The sequence below is a fragment of the Papio anubis genome, chromosome 6 (genome assembly GCF_008728515.1).
Source record: "Papio anubis isolate 15944 chromosome 6, Panubis1.0, whole genome shotgun sequence".
Taxonomy (NCBI): Eukaryota; Metazoa; Chordata; class Mammalia; order Primates; family Cercopithecidae; genus Papio; species Papio anubis.
In genome coordinates, this window is record NC_044981.1 from 43,569,124 (window position 1) to 43,587,527 (window position 18,404).

General features: G+C 37.1%; 1 protein-coding gene across 10 annotated transcripts in view; it reads right to left on the minus strand.

The window, feature by feature from the left end:
- SUPT3H (SPT3 homolog, SAGA and STAGA complex component) overlaps nt 1-18,404 on the minus strand; it is a 532,460-nt gene that overhangs the window by 341,277 nt on the left and 172,779 nt on the right. For 2 of the 10 annotated variants that reach the window (XM_021936738.2, XM_021936741.1), the window contains one exon: nt 4,675-4,750. The exons of the other annotated variants lie outside the window; for them this stretch is intronic. The gene's annotated coding sequence lies outside the window, so the exon portion shown is untranslated. Of the gene's footprint in view, nt 1-4,674; nt 4,751-18,404 lie in introns of those variants that run through there. 10 annotated transcript variants of the gene reach the window in all.

Sequence of the window (18,404 nt, forward strand, 5' to 3'; positions counted from 1 at the left end):
AACAATTCTCCTGCCTCAGCCTCCTGAGTAGCTGGGACTAAAGGCATGCACCACCACACTCAACTAATTTTTGTATTTTTAGTAGAGACGGCATTTCACTATAGTGGCCAGGCTGGTCTTGAACTCCTGACCTCGTGATCAGGCCACCTCAGCCTCCCAAAGTGCTGGGATTACAGGCGTGAGCCACTGCGCCTGGCCTCCACTTGCTTTTTAAAAAGTGATGGGATTCCAGTGAAATATGGTCATTTATTTATTTATTGAGACAGAATCTTGCTCTGTCGCCAGGCTGGAGTGCAGTGGCACGATCTTGGCTCACTGCAACCTTCATCTCCCGGGTTCAAGAGATTCTCCTGCCTCAGCCTCCAGAGTAGCTGGGACTATAGGCATGAGCCACCACACCCAGCTAATTTTTGTACTTTTAGTAGAGACAGGGTTTCACCATGTTGGCTAGAATGGTCTCGATCTCTTCACCTCATGATCTGCCCGCCTCGGCCCCCAAAGTGCTGGGATTACAGGCATGAGCCACCATGCCCAGGCCTATTTTATCTTCATAGTCTATAAAATATTATCCTTACATTATCCTCTATTTATCTGTAACAATCCTGACCATCTCAGAGCATAAACTCTTTGAATCCAGGGACTGCAACTTGATTTATGATTAAATAGGAACATAATTGATGATTTATGATTAAATAAAAATGTAATGTGCCTGAAAAAAGGGGAAAAAAAGTCTGAAGATAAATCCTCAAACATAGATAGACAGATAGATAGATAGATTTTTTTTTTTTGAGATGGAGTCTGCTCTGTCAACCAGGTTGGAGTGCAGTGGTGTGATCTCGGCTCACTACAACCTCTGCCTCCCAGGTTCAAGCGATTCTCCTGTCTCAGCCTCCCAAGTAGCTGGGACTACAGGTGCACACCACTGCGCCCAGCTAATTTTTCTATTTTTAGTAGAGATGGGGTTTCATCATATTGGCCAGGCTGTTCTCCTGGCCATTATGATGAACTCCTGACCTCGTGATCCGCCCAACTCGGCCTCCCGAAGTGCTGGGATTACAGGTGTGAGCCACCGTGCCTGGCCCAGATATTTTTAAAAATTAGTAGTTGAGGAATTATATTGGCTACCCTTCAACAGATAAAAATCTGAAAAATATCAATGAAACAAAAATTCCTTTATCAAAAACTCAGGTTCAATATGTGATGAAATAAAGATGTAAACAAAGCATATAGATTTCCAATACTGGAGAAGGTAAATACAAATAATCAGACACTAAACATCCTGATACCACACACTTAAGAACTCTACTGGTAAATTCTTTGTGGATTTCTTCAAAAAACAGTTTTAATATCTATCACCAAAATAAGAATGTTAATTCTTGTTTCTTCACACAGGTTTAAATTTATGGTTACTACTTGAAATATTATAAATCTTATATAAACTGAACAGAATATTTTCCCCACTATTTTAGGCACAAACTTAGTATCAAAGGTAACATGTGGTAACCATTACATTTTTGCAATTACAAATACAAGCTCATTTTATTAATAAAAACAGTTAACACGGTACTGAGTATATATCAGGCACTGTGCTATAAGCTTTATAAACATAATCTCATTTAACCTATAAAACTAGTGTTAGGCTGGGCACGGTGGCTCAAGCCTGTAATCCCAGCACTTTGGGAGGCCGAGACGGGCGGATCACGAGGTCAGGAGATCGAGACTATCCTGGCTAATACGGTGAAACCCCGTCTCTACTAAAAAATACAAAAAAACTAGCTGAGCGAGGTGGCGGGCGCCTGTAGTCCCAGCTACTCGGGAGGCTGAGGCAGGAGAATGGCATAAACCCGGGAGGCGGAGCTTGCAGTGAGCTGAGATCCGGCCACTGCACTCTAGCCTGGGTGACAGAGCAAGACTCCGTCTCAAAAAAAAACAAAACAAAACTAGTGTTCACAGAGATTATCTGCTTTATCCATGGTCACACACTATAGGAGCAGGATTTAAATCAAATCAGGTTTACCAAATTCCAGAGCTGATCTCTTTTTCCTAAGAAAGCCAGTCACTTTTCATTAAGTGATTTTATCGCTGACATCTGTCACCTGTAGTACATGCAGAAGTTTGATTATTTCCAGTGGTTCTAAATCTAACAATAACTGTAAACCATACTCTGTCAACTGAGACTTGGAATCTTGGTGTTGGGGAGAACTTATCAGCACAGAGCAGAAAAGGCCACATACATACTTCAAAAGTCTAAGAGATAGATGCTTCAGAGACATTAACACTTCTTTAAGTCATGCCAATAGCAAAATTGAATTTTACTGTCCTCTTTCAGGGGAAGACATCACTGATGCCCCAAACATGTATAATCAAAAAATTTTGCAGTACTGCTCACTTTGCACTATCAATACCTACTTTATTGTTCTACTCACGTCACTGCCCTCTGCCTTTTTACCTTTGTGCCCCTGCTGCCCACAGGGTTACTAGAAAATAGTGCATCTGTTTGTGGCCACAATGGTTTGCTTGGGGATCTGACCCAGTAATTCTTTCATTCAGGGATAAATAGAATCCACCTGACTCTAATCTTTCATTCTAGCTCACTTCAGCAACTAGGCTTCAATATCAAAAAGTGAAGAAACCTGAAAAAGACTTTTCTTGGCTAAGTACTGAACAGTGGTTAAGAGTCAACAGATTTAATCTGGGTTGTCCCATTAACGTTCTACATGATCATAGGCAAGATTACCCATTGATGTGATCCTCAGGTTTGTTAACAGGCATAAAGACACATTCTAATCATAAAGCAGGAGTGTAGTGCCTTTCTCTAAATAAATAAGAAATTAATCTTTTACATCTCTGGAGTTTGACACCTCTCTTACGACATAAGGGTATTTAAGTATATTATTATAAAAGATTCTGACCTCTTTCTTTCAAATCTATAATCTATGCTCCAAATCTAAGATACAGACCATGAGGCAGGTTAAGAATCATTGAGCATAAAGTGAGATGAGTAAGAGAAAAATTGGGCAACAGGAACATCAACAGCCATAATGGTGCATAAAGCTAACTGCTTAAAACAGCTTTCACTTTTATAAGCTATAAAACAGCACCTTTACAAACTAGTCTAAAAGAAGAACATACAGTTTGTAGTAAAATGCTCTATTTTAGAGGAACATTTATAAAAAAGTTTTTATATCTCATCTTCCTGATGTTCTGAAACTATATTCTCCAAATGTTTTGCACATATATATATGAAAATTTTATTAGACTGAATTAGGTACAGAATAAAAATAAAAATAGCCATTCTTTGAAATACCTATCTGAAATATCTTCATCTCTCCTTACATATGATTCATCTAAAATGTCTAAAATGTCTTCTAAACCAGGCATGGTAACTCACGCCTGCAGTCCCAGCTACTTGGGAGGTCAAGATGAGAGGATCACTTGAGCCCAGGAGTTCAAATCCAACCTGGGCAAGATAGTAAGCCCTCATCACTGGAGAAAAAAAAAAAAAAAAAAAAAAAAAAAGATTAAATGTCACTTCCTTGTCCACATTTTTGCTGAATAGTAGATTATTTATTTACATAGAACTTCCTACTATATCACTTAACATCTAATAAAAATTGTTTATTGGTATATATACCATATATGTTTGTAGATGTGTGTGTTTACATATAATCTACTATTAGATTCAACTGCTGTATTAGTCCATTCTCACACTGCTATAAAAAAACTGGCTGAGACTGGGTAATTTATAGAGGAAAGAGGTTCAAGTGATTCACAGTTCAGCATGGCTGGGGAGGCCTCAGGAAACTTACAGTCACGGTGGAAGGCAAAGGGGAAGAAAGGCACTTTCTTCACAAGACAGCAGGAAGAAGTGCTGAGCAAAGGGGGATCATGAGAACAGCATGGGGAAAACTGCCTCCATGATTCAATTACCTCCACCTGTTCTCTCCCTTCACAGGTGGGGATTATGGGGATAACAATTCAAGATGAGATACGGGTGTGGACACAAAGCCTAGCCATATCAGCTCCTAAATGGCAGGGGTTTTGGTTTTGACTAACCTTCTTACCTCTAGCAGCAGTACTCATGAATTTATTAAATAAACTAACAGATTTTGAAGGCATCCTACATGAAAACCACACCACAGTGCTAGGCCCTTAGGTAGACTCAAGTGATATTAAAAAAATGGTAATTTTTAGGCTATGTATTTATTATGGAACCTAAACTTTTATGAAAACATATTTAGAATTTGGTTAAACTATACTAAAAATAAGCTTATATTAAGAAACAGGTAATTATATGATTCAAAGATTCTCTTTATAGATACCAGTTATTCTCATGTGACAACATCAAGTTTATTGCTAAACTGATTGATTTCCTTTGAATTACTTTAGAATCTTTGGGAAGAAGGTGAAGGGAATTTCTTCCTAGCAGGTATCTCCAATATAACTGAATTTATTTTGTACCTCCCAAGTAATGACTCAATCTGATTGTTCACCTTGGTCCAAGATAGGTATTTAAAACTATATCTTGTCTAATAAAACTGCTTTTGAAAGTGCTAAGTAAATTTACGCTTTGAAAATAAATACTAGTTGTATTCTCAAGGCACAGTGGTTAAGTCCATCCTTTTTCTCTGAACATTATCATAATACGTTTCCTTTTTTTAAATTGTACTTTACCTTAATAAATTTTTATGCACTATAGATGCTGGAGTTGATGTCTTCAAAAGGTATTCATAATAGAAGGAGCTGATGCCTGTAACAAAATTCCAGTGTTCAGTGTTGAGTATTCTGAAGGAGCCACAACTGCTGTTACTGTCCCATAGAGCTTATAGAGAAATAGCTCATTTGTGTCTATTTTATTTTCATTTTTTATTTATTTATTTTGCGAGACAGTCTCACTCTAAACCCCAGGCTGGAGTGCAGTGGCGCAATCTCGACTCACTGCAACCTCCGCCTCCCAGGTTCAAGTGATTCTCATGCCTCAAGCCCTCAGGTAGCTGGGATTACAGGCACCTGCCCCCACACCTGGCTAATTTTTGTATTTTTAGTAGAGATGGGGTTTTGCCACGCTGGCCAGGCTGATCACAAACTTCTGACCTCAGGTGATCTGCCCACTTCAGCCTCCCAAAGGGCTGGGATTACAGGCGTGAGCCATCGCACCCGGCCTGCCTTTCTATTTTAAATACACTTTTTTAGAGCAGTTTTAGGTTCACTGCCAAAGGTTTCAATTTTTAAGTCGTAATTCCTATATGGTATTAACCTAGGAAAGCTTAATATGAAGTCTCTTATCTACACAGGACAGGGATGGAAGGCTGTATTTCTTTTTTGGATGACTTATAGTTACTTTGAACATAAAAAGCCATAGGCACAGAAACACAATGAGCTACAACTACATACCTACCAGGATGTCTATTTAAACCAAAAGGAAAATAACAAGTGTCGGCCTGTTGTGGAGGAACTTGAATCTTCTTACATTGCTGGTGGAAATACAAAATGGTCCAGTCACTGTCAAAAACAGCTGGGTTGTTCCTCAAAAAGTTAAACATGCAATTACCATAAGATCCATCAATTCCACTCCTAGTTATATATGCAAAGAACTGCAGACAGACTTACACAGGTATTTGTATATCAATGTTCATTGCAGCATTATTCACAATAAATAGCCAAAAGGTGGCAACAACCTAAGTGTGGAAAGGTGAATGGATAAACGAAAGGTGGTATATGCATACAATATTATTCAGCCACAAAAAGAATGAAGTAGTGATAAATGCTACAACACAAATGAACCTTGAAGGCACTGTACTGAGTAAAATAAGCCAGACACAAAAGGACAAATATTGTATGACTCCACTTATATAAAATGTCTAGAATGGGCAAATTGACAGAGACAAAGTAAGTTAGTGGTTATCAAAAGCTGGGGGGAGAGAGGAATGGAAAGTAACTGCGGAATATATACAGAGTTTCTGTTAGGTATTGTGTTAGCTCGTCTTCACATTGCATAAGTAACGTGCATAAGTAACTGAGACTAGATAATTTGTAATGAAAATACAAACAAATTTCCTCATAGCAGAAGGTAAAGTGGGAGCAGGTGCATCACAAGAGAGGGAGCAAAAGAGAAAAGAAAAAGGTCCCACAAGCTTTTAAACAATCAGATCTTGCGTGAACTCAGAGTAAGAACTCACTCATCACCAAGTGGATGGTACCAAGCCATTCATGAGGGATCCCATCCCATGATCAACAACTCCTGCTAGGCCCCATTTCCAACACTGGGGATCACATTTCAACAAGATTTGGAGAGGACACACATTCAAATCATACCAAGTATAAAGAAAGTGCTTTGGAAAATATTCAGTAACAAAAAGCAATGAACAATTAAGCCGCAAAGACACAGAGGAACCTTAAATGTACCTTGCTAAGTCAAAGAAGCAATCTGAAAAGGCTACCTAGTGTAGGATTCTGATACAACATTGTGAAAAAAGCAAAACGATGGAGACGGTAAAAAGATCATTGGTTGTTAGGGGTTGGTGGGGGATGAGGAAGCGAAAGACGAAGGGATGAACAGGTAGACGCAAAGAATTTTTAGCACAGTGAAACTATTTTGTATGATACTGTAATGGTGGATACATGTCATATATTTGTCAGAACATAGAGGATGTATTTGGTTCATCAGTTTTAACAAACACATCACACTAATGCAAAACGTTAATAAGTAGGGGAAGGAGAGAGTACATGGAAACACTCTATACTTCCTTTACATTTTTCTGTAAACTTAAAACTTCTTTAAAAAAAGTCCATAAATTTTTTTAAGTTTTAGAAACAGTATGATGATTGCACAACATCATGAATGTAATTAATGCCTCTAAATTGTATGCTTAAAAATGGCTAAATTATAAATTTTGTGTTATATATATTTTACCACATTAAAAGACAAAGCACTCCTTTTTTTTTTATAGGAAAATAATCCTGTTATTCTAACAGGGGAAATGGTAATAGTGGATCACAGCCCGATGTACAAATTGATGAAAATCTTCATGGAAAAATTTCTCACCAAATATTACTCCACTATAATAATGAGATTTAATTTTATTTTTGAGTGCTCCTATGTGAACAAAAACAGTATTTTGAAGGATCTCTGGTTGCATCAATATGGAAAGCCCCAGAGCTCCCAGGTCGTTCCTCTTACAACTAAAAAACCCAAAACACAACACAAGAAAAACACAAGACATTGCTGAAAGGTAGGAAAAAAGAAGGCTGGCTGCCTAGGGAACTCACAATTTGATAAATAACATGGCAATGAGTCCCCTGCGTCTCCTTATTGCCTCCCATATATCCCGAACAGGGTGATACAGAAGACTCCGATGTAGAACCACCAAGAGGCAGAGGAAAAAAAAAAAAAGCTCCAAGAAAGCTTTTTTCTAACCAGCAAAGGAATGATCAGAAAAAGGGTGTGCAAACAACAAAAAAACATTTTTGGCAGTATCTGCCTGACTTCAGCCAATCATCAATTGAAAAACAGCTTTACCACCCACTTTCAGCAGGCCAAATGGTACGTTAAAATTTCCACTCCAAAAACCTCTAAACTATTCCATCCTTGCAGGCAGCCTAACTTACCCAACAGTAGTCAATCAGGAAGTTTGGCAGGCTAATTTTCCATCATCTACCAGATAGACTGAGGGTATTTTCACTGGGGCAGAAGCAGGAGGAACTGACTTTACTCCCCTCTGTGGATCGCATTCCTCCAACTGGTTAGTGTCTACAGGGCGTAGCAGCAAGCCAGGCCTCCATCCTGACCCAGCAGCAAGGAGACTTTATTAAGAAGGAAATCCAAAGCACAGTTAATTGCCACTATGTCTGTTGTTAGTGGGACACAGGAAGGAGTTGAGCCTGAACTACCAGATAACAACAAGGAGACTGTACAAGTGGGGGCTAATTCGTATTCCACTTTCCTCCTACCCCTGGTGTCACTGATGCCCAATGGAAGCTGGGTCTCCATACCTACCCAGAAGCAAAGAGACCTGTGAAAACTGATTATGCAAAGGAGATTTTTATTTATTTTTTATTTTTTTATTTTTTTTATTTTATTTTTTTTTTTTTTGAGACGGAGTCTCGCTCTGTCGCCCAGGCTGGAGTGCAGTGGCCGGATCTCAGCTCACTGCAAGCTCCGCCTCCCGGGTTTACACCATTCTCCTGTCTCAGCCTCCCGAGTAGCTGGGACTACAGGCGCCCGCCACCTCGCCCGGCTAGTTTTTTGTATCTTTAGTAGAGACAGGGTTTCACCGTGTTAGCCAGGATGGTCTCGATCTCCTGACCTCGTGATCCGCCCGTCTCGGCCTCCCAAAGTGCTGGGATTACAGGCTTGAGCCACCGCGCCCGGCCTCAAAGGAGATTTTTTTCTCATACCCAACAAAAATAGAGTGAGAGCAGTCCTAGGGAAAAACATTCTAGCAACTATCTCACAAGCCCAATCCAAAAATCTCAATAGCCTGCCATGACTTTAAGCTTACAGATTTCACCTAGAAACTGCCACTCGCCAATCAGAATTCACCAGCCCCTGCAAGACACTGCCAACACCAATGAACCTGCAAAACAAATTACATAAGCTTCCTCTGTTACCCCAATAAAGTCCCAGACTTTTCCTTTGTTCTTCAGACACACCTAGGGGGTACCAAAGTTTGTGTGTCCTGAACTGCAATTCTTCTATATTATTTCCAAATAAAATCTTTGCTTGGAGACTTGTCTCTATGTATTTATTTCATGCTGATAGACTGAAGAGGCAGTGTCAAGTAGGGCTACTCAGCACTCCTATTCTCCACTCCACCCATCAGGATCAACAGAGCCCAGAGGGAAGCAGAGTCGCAACCCACTCTGCACCAATGAAGCCAAAGAAGGTGAAGGAATGCAGAGCTGGTGGGCACTCCACTTCACCCTCCTACTCCTGGTAGCAGTGGGCTCAGCAGGGGACCGATCTTAAACTGAAACCAGAGGTAAACAGGAAGGGAGGTAGACCACTTTAGCAAGAAGGCGTCAGTGGGCTGAGGAGGTGAACATCCACATCCTATCTGCAAAGGCAATGTAAGTCAGTGTCCCATTTTGCTGTAGTGGTACTGGGAGAAAGGGCAGGCAGTGGGAAGGTGAGTATATACTCACCCAGCCCTCATGTTACACTTCAACAAAAAAAACACATCCAAAGCCTCATAATATCCAGAAATCAGTGTCATCCCAAGAACCAGGAAATCATAATATGAATGAGAAAAAACAACCAACAGACGTCAAAACTAAGATGAATCAAATGTTTAAATTATATGACAGGATTTTAAAGTAACCATCAAAGACATGTTTCAAAAAACCTTCAAAATTCTCTCAAAACATGGAAAATCTCAGCAAAGAAACACAATTTAAAAAATAATCAAATAGAAATTATACAACTGAAAAATATAATAGCCGAAATGAACTCTCTGGATCAATGTTAGAGTGGAGATGAGAGAGAAAATCTCCAGGCTCAGATGGTTTCACAGGAAAATTCTACCACATTTCTACCAGATTTAAAGTAGAATTAACATCTAATAAGGTTCAGTACTTACTCCTCCAAAATATTTTAAGCTGGAAAAATTTGAGAAAATCTCAGAAGCAGGTAGATCACTCTTACCTTTCTCCAGCTCTTCTCCCCTGACCCAGGTCATAAAATCTAGAAAAGATTTTCTAACATTCCCGCGAAGCAAGCCATAAGATCCTTGTTTGAGAGGTGTCCTTCCCATACTCAGAGGAAAGGAACATCCTGATCTCTGATGATTTAGGGTCACAGAGAATAACACCTTGCTATGTTCCCTCCGGTTTACTACCATTAGGTCATACTTTTTAATCCAGTCATACACACACTATCCACTTCTTCATCAAACGTGGCACTAAAAGTACACAGGTTTAGGCCAGGCGCACAGTGTGCACCCCTGTAGCTCCAACTACTTGGAAGGCTGTGGCCAGTAGATACCTTGAGCCCAGGAGTCCAACCTGGGCAACATGGTGACACTTTTTCTCCTTAAAAAAAAAAAAAAAAAAGACGGCCAGATGCAGTGGCTCGTGCCTATAATCCCAACACTTTGGGAGGCGGAGGCAGGTGGATTACCTGAGGTCAGGAGTTCGGGACCAGCCTGGTCAATATGGCGAAACCCCGTCTCTACTAAAAATACAAAAATTAGCTGGGCCGGGTGGCGGGTGCTTGTAATCTCAGCTACTCAGGAGGCTAAGGCAGGAATTTGAATCACTTGAACCCAGGAGGTGGAGGTTGCAATGAGCCGAGATTGTGCCATTGCACTCCAGCCTGGGCGACAAGGGCAAAACTCTGTCTCAAAAAAAAAAAAAAAAAAAAGACAACCCACACACATTCACCTCTTTCTTCAGGTTCCTTTCCCTTATGAGGGCTGTGTGTCATGTAAAACTTCTATTATATAAATGTATCTTTTCTCTTGTCAATCTTTTTTATACCAGCCTCAGCCATGAACCTAAGATGAGTGAGGAAAAGACAATTTTCCTCCCAAACACATCAATTTTACAAAATCTGTTCCAGAAAATAAAGGATGAGGGGAAACACCTGATTTTATGACTATTATTACTCTTATACTAAAATACTACAGTACAAAAAGACCAAGGCACAACAAAACCAAAGGAAAGTACAAAATAGAAAATGACAGACCAATATTTATCATGAACTTAGATGCAAAATCATCAACAAAATATTAGCAAATCAAGTCCAGAAATATAGAAAAATAATTACAGCAGATCCCCCTTACCATGGTTTCACTTTCTGAGGTTTCAGTTATCTACTGTCAACTGTGGTCAGAAAATATTACATGGAAAATTCTAGAAATAAACAATTCATAAGTTTTAAATTGCACACTATTCTGGGTAGCATGATGAAATCTCACTCTGGCCCACCCAGGACATGAATCACCCCTTTGTTAAGCATGTACACACTTCTACAGGCTACCTGCCCATTAGTCACTTTGCTGCCTTCTAAGTTCTATCAGCTCAACTGTGACAGCATCACAGTGGTTGTGTTCAAGTCATCCTTATTTTATTTAATAATGACCCCAAAGGGCAAGAGCAATGCTGGCAATTCCAACTTGCCAAAGAGAAGCCATAAAGTGGTTGCTTAAATTGGAAAGGTAAAACTTCTTGATTTAACAAGGAAAGGAAAGAAATCTTATGCTGAGATTGCTAAGACCTATAGTAAGAACGAATCTTCAATACATGAAATTGGGAAAAAGGAAAAAGATTTTCTTGCTAGTTTTGCTGTTCCGCCTCAAACTGCAAACGTTGGCCACAATGCATGATAAGTGCTTAGTGAAGGTGGAAAAGGCATTAAATTTGTGGAAGACATGAACAGAAATGTGTTCTAATTTATAGCTATCAGGTTTGGTACTATTTGGGGTTTAATGCATCCACTGGGGGTCTTGGAATGTATCCCGCACAGATAAGGAGAGACCACTGTATATACAATAACCAGTGGAATTTATTTCAGGCATGCAAGCCTGTTACAACGTTTGTAAATCAATCAATGTAATCCACCATGTCTACAGACTAAAGATATTTATATGATCATATAAATTGATGCTGAAAAATCATTCAACATAATTCAACATCATTTCATGATTAAAAAAAAAAAAAAACTCTCAGCAAATGCTGGTTCTTACCTCTACTGTATTCATTGTGTACCTCAGCACTTACCACCCTTAAATGATGGTATTCATTTTTTATAGGTAATTTGAGTTCACATCATTACAGACTTTTTGTTCTTTAAAATAGGTAGAAAAAGTATTGATTGTATAATGAACCTTTAAGGTGGAAATATCACTAGCACTTTTCTTTCTGGATTTTTGTTGTTTTTGTTTTGTTTTGTTTGCTAGAGATGAGGTCTATGTTGCCCAGGGTGGTCTTGAACTCATGGGCTCAAGTGAACCTCCTGCACTGGCCTCTCAAAGTGCTGGGATTACAGGCATGAGCCACCAGATCCAGCCCATTGGCCCTTTCTTAGAAAGAACTTTAAAAAAAATGAAATAAAATGTGAGAGATCATTTGTCTTATTTACCAAACAAATAAAATTATATCGGGCAAAAGCAACTTTTATGAGTGAGAAACCCTAGTAAGTAAAATAAAATGTTTCAGATAATTAATGTATCACTTAGTGTTATTTTTCTCCTTACCATGTTCATAAATCACAAAGTTCAAAGTTTTAAATATAAAACAAAACCTTTAAGATAGTCTCTAAAATGAAAAATATAATTTTTGATGTGAATATATTTCAGGTCCATTTCAGTTCAACTAATAAAAAATGTTAATGTTCTCATCAATCCAAGATTTCAGAGAAACATGGCTCCCTTATTAAAAAACCAACCCTCAAGGAAGTTCACGAGCCAATCCTATTCATTTGACCAAATCTATAGAGGAAACCATAAGATGGGGTCTGAATAAGGAGAACTGTAGTCGTTATTTATTTGAAAAGGTAAAGTAGGATTTCTGTATCAATCCCCAAGGCCAAAAGACCACCCAAAGACATTTTCACTGGTCAAAGCTTAGAAAAATCAAAGAGGAAGTCCTCACCACCAAAGAAAACAACACTCTTTCCAGTAAAATTTATTTGTGAAACAAACCAAGAGCCTTACCTTTGAGACCCCTTTTTTAACAGAGGAATAGCACAATTGATTTTATTTTTATTGGAAAGTCATTAATAACTCCACGTTCCTTGATGTCCCAAGTTATATGTAACACAGTTGGCCACTTTTAATAAGCATAGGATTGGAAACAGTTTCTGAAAATTTACCACATAAAAATCCCTTTAAAAGCACAGCAAAATCTAAACTTCTTATCTTCCCTTTGGAACTAGGCCAAGGGAATGTCCCACTGCATGCAGATCTAGGGCATCATTTATTTCATGAATGTTCTGCACAACAATATTCTGAAAGCTTTAATATATGTTCCAATGGAACAGACTCCATTGTCAAAACTTCAACTCTTGCATTAAACTAATGAATTAGGTTTCTCTACTATAAAACCTGTTAAAGCTTTAATATGCATTGTAACTCTCCAAGTGATAATAAATAGCATGAAACATTTCCCAAAAAAACGTGACTAAGAAATAATAATTTTATGGTAAAAAAAAAACTATACATAGCTTGAAAAAGATTCAAATTCCATGAAATACAGTTTGAGAAATAGTATTTTAACTGCAAACTAAAATGGATGAGGAGTTCTCATTGTCTCAAAGAAATCAGTGGTTTCAATGCAAAGCTTCCCAAAGCAACACACACCAAGAATAAGATAAACAAAAAACCTAACATTTAAATTTTACAAATGTTTTTACATATGTAAACTCTGTATACAGGCCAATTCTTTGTGCTGAAACTTATGTGAAAAAAAAATGATAGAAGACTTTGTTGGGTTATTCCCATTTAAACCATTAAATTGAGGTGAGAAGAGACCCCCAGGTAGAATGAAAATAGATTTTGAAAATGTAGATAACTTATGAGGAAAGATTTTAAAAATAAATGTTTTAAGAGAATAAAAAGACAAGCCATAGACTACCTTTTTAAAACACTTATCTGATCAAGGACTGGTATCCAAAATATACAAAGAACTCTTAAAATTCAAAAGTAAGAAAATAAGAATCTCAAACCTGGGCCCAAAGATCTGAACAGACACTTCACCCAAGAACATACGCACATGGCAAATAAGCACACGAAAAGATGCTCAACATACGTCATTATGTTGCAAAGAAGACAACAATGAGCTAATGTACCTTTTAGAATGGCTAAAACCCAAAACACTCACAATACCATACACTGACAAAGGTGTGGAACAACAGGAACTCTCATACACTGCTGGTGGGAATGTAAAATGATTTGAAACTTGGGAAGATAATTTGACAGTCTTTTATAAAACTAAACATATTCTTACTACATGATCCAGCAATCAAATTCCTTGTTATTTACTCAAAAATTTGAGTAAAAAATTTATGTCCATATATAAACCTACACACAAATGTTTATAGTGGCTTTATTTATAATTGCCAAAACTTGTAAGCAACCAAGACGTCCTTCAATAGGCAAATGGATAAACTGTGGTATATCCATATAATGAAAAATTATTCAGCAATAAAAAGATATGAGCTACCAAGCCATGAAAAGACATGGAAGAACCTTAGATGTGTATTGCCAAGTAACAGAAGTCAATCTGAAATGGCTACATACTATATGATTCCAACTATATGACATTCTGAAAAAGGCAAAACTATAGAGACAATAAAAAGATCAGTGTTTGCCAGAAATTCAGAGGACGGGAAGGAGGAATAGGTGGAGCACAGGGGATTTTTAAGGCAATGGAAATATTCTGTATAATAATATAATGGTGATAAATGTCATTATACATCTGTCCAAATCCACAGAATGTGAAACATCAAGAGTGAATCCTAAACTATGAACTTTAGTTAATAATAATGTATCAATATTGGCTCAACAAATATAATTGAAACTGTAGGGAGGGTGGCAGGTAGGAACTCTGTACTTTCAGCTCAATTCTTCTGTAAATATTAACTGCTCTAAAAAAGTACAGTCTATAAAAATAAGATAAATGTGGGCACGTTTAGAGAGAAAAAGTTAGCTACATTCAAATTTTGCAAAAATACGTTTATCAAATCACCAATTCCACATTAAGATCAACAATAAAGTATTTATGTCATCTCCCCTCGCAAAAGCAGAGAAGATATTATTTATTATCGCAGCACTTCCAGTGTCTGTGGCTTAAATAATTCAGGTCATGAGACTAAAAAATATTAATATACCTCATTTCTTAAATGTATATAATCAAATTTTATACCCAATACAAGTCTTTAACATTTTACTTCAGTCTCCTCATATTCACTTACTTTACTAGTAAACTGATGTCAGAGAAACTGCTATGTCGAAAAGGGCAACATTAGTTCACTGAAAGCTCTGCCACAGAAATAAGTTTTCCTATCTGTTAGTCCACTGCTTCTATTCTCTAAATCCCTTCCATTTAGATTTGTAGGAATTAGTATTTCCAGTATACTTCTAATATCTTTTGCAGGCAGTTATCTGTATTCTCTTAGTCATCCGATGAAAGGAGAAGTCAAGGTTCCCATGCTGGCATTATGGAACTGGTTGTTGTAATACAGATTTTGCAAGGGGAAAATAATCAGAATTTATAGGAAAATACAATGCCTTCTGTTTATATAACATTTTGATTTATTAAAACTGTTTGAAAAAGCAAAAATCTGATTAAGCATAAGAATTATATTCTTTGAAATGAGAATGGTTAACTTGGGTTCAGATGAAACTTGATTACTTCAAAAAAATACATTTAAATTTATTTCAGCTTTAATTTTATGTTTTTAAAGTGTATGTTTATAACCCAAATAAGTCAGCCTAACAAGGATGAATAATTAGGTAATTTTTGGTGTTTCTCTTTAAATTGTATTAATAAACTATTAAAGTGTTCTTAATCTTAGATCCAACGAAAGAAAAACTTTGCACACTTTACAAGCCTTTATCATATAACAAAGCACAGATTCCTGACTTAATATTTCAATTCAAAGCAAAGTGGTTAACTCTGAGAATAAAAGGCACAGAGAACTTAATAACTCACTGATTATGACTCATCACACCACACTAAAGCAGATCCCCACCGCAAAGAATTTAGCTACAACATATAAAGAAAATCAGAAATATAAAATTCCATAAGGTGTAAGACACAAAAATAATAACTCTGACTTCTAGTATTATAGATGTGAGAAATGCAAAATTTTAAGAAAATGTATCCAACTCTTTTGCTCTTTGAACCATTTTATAAAAAGGTTTTATGACCAGCCCGCCCAAATTTTCTACATTTGATGAGGGTACTTACCGTAGAAACCAGGACAAAAACAGAAACAGCACCCATAGAGTTCCAAAGAATTCTCTTTGACAATGTTTTTCAAACTCAGTAAGATTCGTTAAGGGACCATGACCACCACGTTTTAAGAAATAAAATATTAGAGTGTACGCACGTAAAGTAGGAATAAATGTTCCTTGAAACTCTCAATTCACAATAACATATATATGCCAAAAAAACCCCACTTATATCCATTTATATATAAGTTGGTGTACATTGGTCCCTAATGTAAAATCTATGATTTATAAATAGGCCATAATCAGAAAGGTTTAATGTCCTAAATAAGCTTTAAAATTTAGTTCCAAATTTTAAAAGGGATTGTTTTTCATTAAGAATCTTTGACTTTTTAAAATGAAAGATATTTTAATATTTCAAGATTATGTCAAGAAAAAGCTTCTGTAATGCCAAATTAAATGTTAAGATGCTGTATCAAATTCACTTTTAAATCTCCGTGGCCAAGCAGAGTCAGTGTTCAGTAAATACTCCTTCACTGAACAAAGTTGAGTAAAATAATGTATTCCTCAAAAACTTAGCTGGGCATGGTGACGGGTGCCTGCAATCCCAGCTACTTGGGAGGCTGAGGCAGGAGAACCGCTTGAACTCAGAAGGCAGGGGCTGCAGTGACCCGAGATTGTGTCATTGCCCTCCGGCCAGGGCAACAAGAGCAAAACTCCATCTCAAATAATAAAAATAAAAATAAAAATAATGTATTCTTGTTAGCTTCCTTAGAAAAGTTCAATCAGTAGTGTCACACCAGGTTGTACCTTATATTAGGGATTAAATCCCAAAGACTACAATACAGCATTCTTACTGTGAGCCCTCATACAGATAATTGACATTAGTTCTGTAAATTAACATATAGCTTTTGAAATTTTAACTATTTTATCTATTTATATAAAATGTGTCTTAAACACACACTGAACAGAGTATATATCTGTTCCATATTAGAAATTTAAAATATCCAGTTATACATCTGTGTCTTCAGCTTCCTTTTCCAGTGGGTTCCAGTGGGTTCATTCATTAGAAATTAAAGACAACTTTTTGTTGATCATTAGCAGGTCTTTACATGGTCTATGTGGTTATTTCACAACTGACATACTTTTACAACCAACAGGATTCTGTCAAACTTTACATTTTATGGTATGCATTTAAAAAATAAAATTTACAGGCCGGGCGCGGTGGCTCAAGCCTGTAATCCCAGCACTTTGGGAGGCCGAGACGGGCGGATCACGAGGTCAGGAGATCGAGACCATCCTGGCTAACATGGTGAAACCCCGTCTCTACTAAAAAATACAAAAAACTAGCTGGGCGCGGTGGCGGGCGCCTGTAGTCCCAGCTACTCGGGAGGCTGAGGCAGGAGAATGGCGTGAACCCGGGAGGCGGAGCTTGCAGTGAGCAGAGATCCGGCCACTGCACTCCAGCCTGGGCGGCAGAGCGAGACTCCGTCTCAAAAAAAAAAAAAAAAAAATAAATAAATAAATAAATAAATAAATAAATAAAATTTACATGTTTCCATCATCCAAATAAGAAACCATCTTATTTTTATTAACTATATTTCAAACACAACACACATATCCCTGGTTTCACAAGAATCATGCTATATAGAATCTGGTTGAGAAGAAAAAAAATTAACTCAGAATGATACTTAAAAGTGTTGTTTGTGGTGTGGAGGAAGAAGAAAAAACACCTCTATTATACATCTACAAATATAAATTTTGTTTTATTAAACCTATTGTTTACAACAAAATAGAGAATACTATTCAAGTGCTTGTTGTATTGGTGATAACTGTTTTCCACCAAAAAAGAGCAGAGTAAAATTATCATTCAAACTTCTATGACTAGATTGGTTGAAGTAAAAACGATTTATTTTCTAATGCCTTCATAAGCACACGCTGCAAAACATTTTAGTGAAATACACACACATATGTATACAATCAAAAGAACTTCTCTAACGTGGCATCAAGGTTAATAAAAATACTTTAATTCTAATAAAAATACACTATGGTTATATGCAACAAAAAGAATGTCATTGCAATAGAAAGAAAATTCAACTGAACCTGCTGTGATATTTTTATTAGTCATTTAAATCAATACAATTTAAACCCAATCTCATCCTAAGTAGTATTCATCTAATCTCAGAATGCTTAGCAATTTTATTCCAAAACAAGTTGACTACTATAGGCAAATTTATCTGTTTCTAGGATACCAAATCATAAAAGGCAAAACTAAAATGCTTTAACTACTGTGAAAAGACCTACAAATTGCAGTGTAATGTTTTTCAATTGAAATCTGTGAATCTAATTCTGGAAAGTTTGCAAATTTTCTGTAATATTTCTTGTATAATTAAATTTTTATATCAATAAAAAACACTGAATTGGCAGCCAAAGGCTTTTTGTGGCAGGATAATGGAAAAGAGAGAAGGGACATGAAATGAGGCTAGCTTAACATAAAATAATGGCCAAGTGATG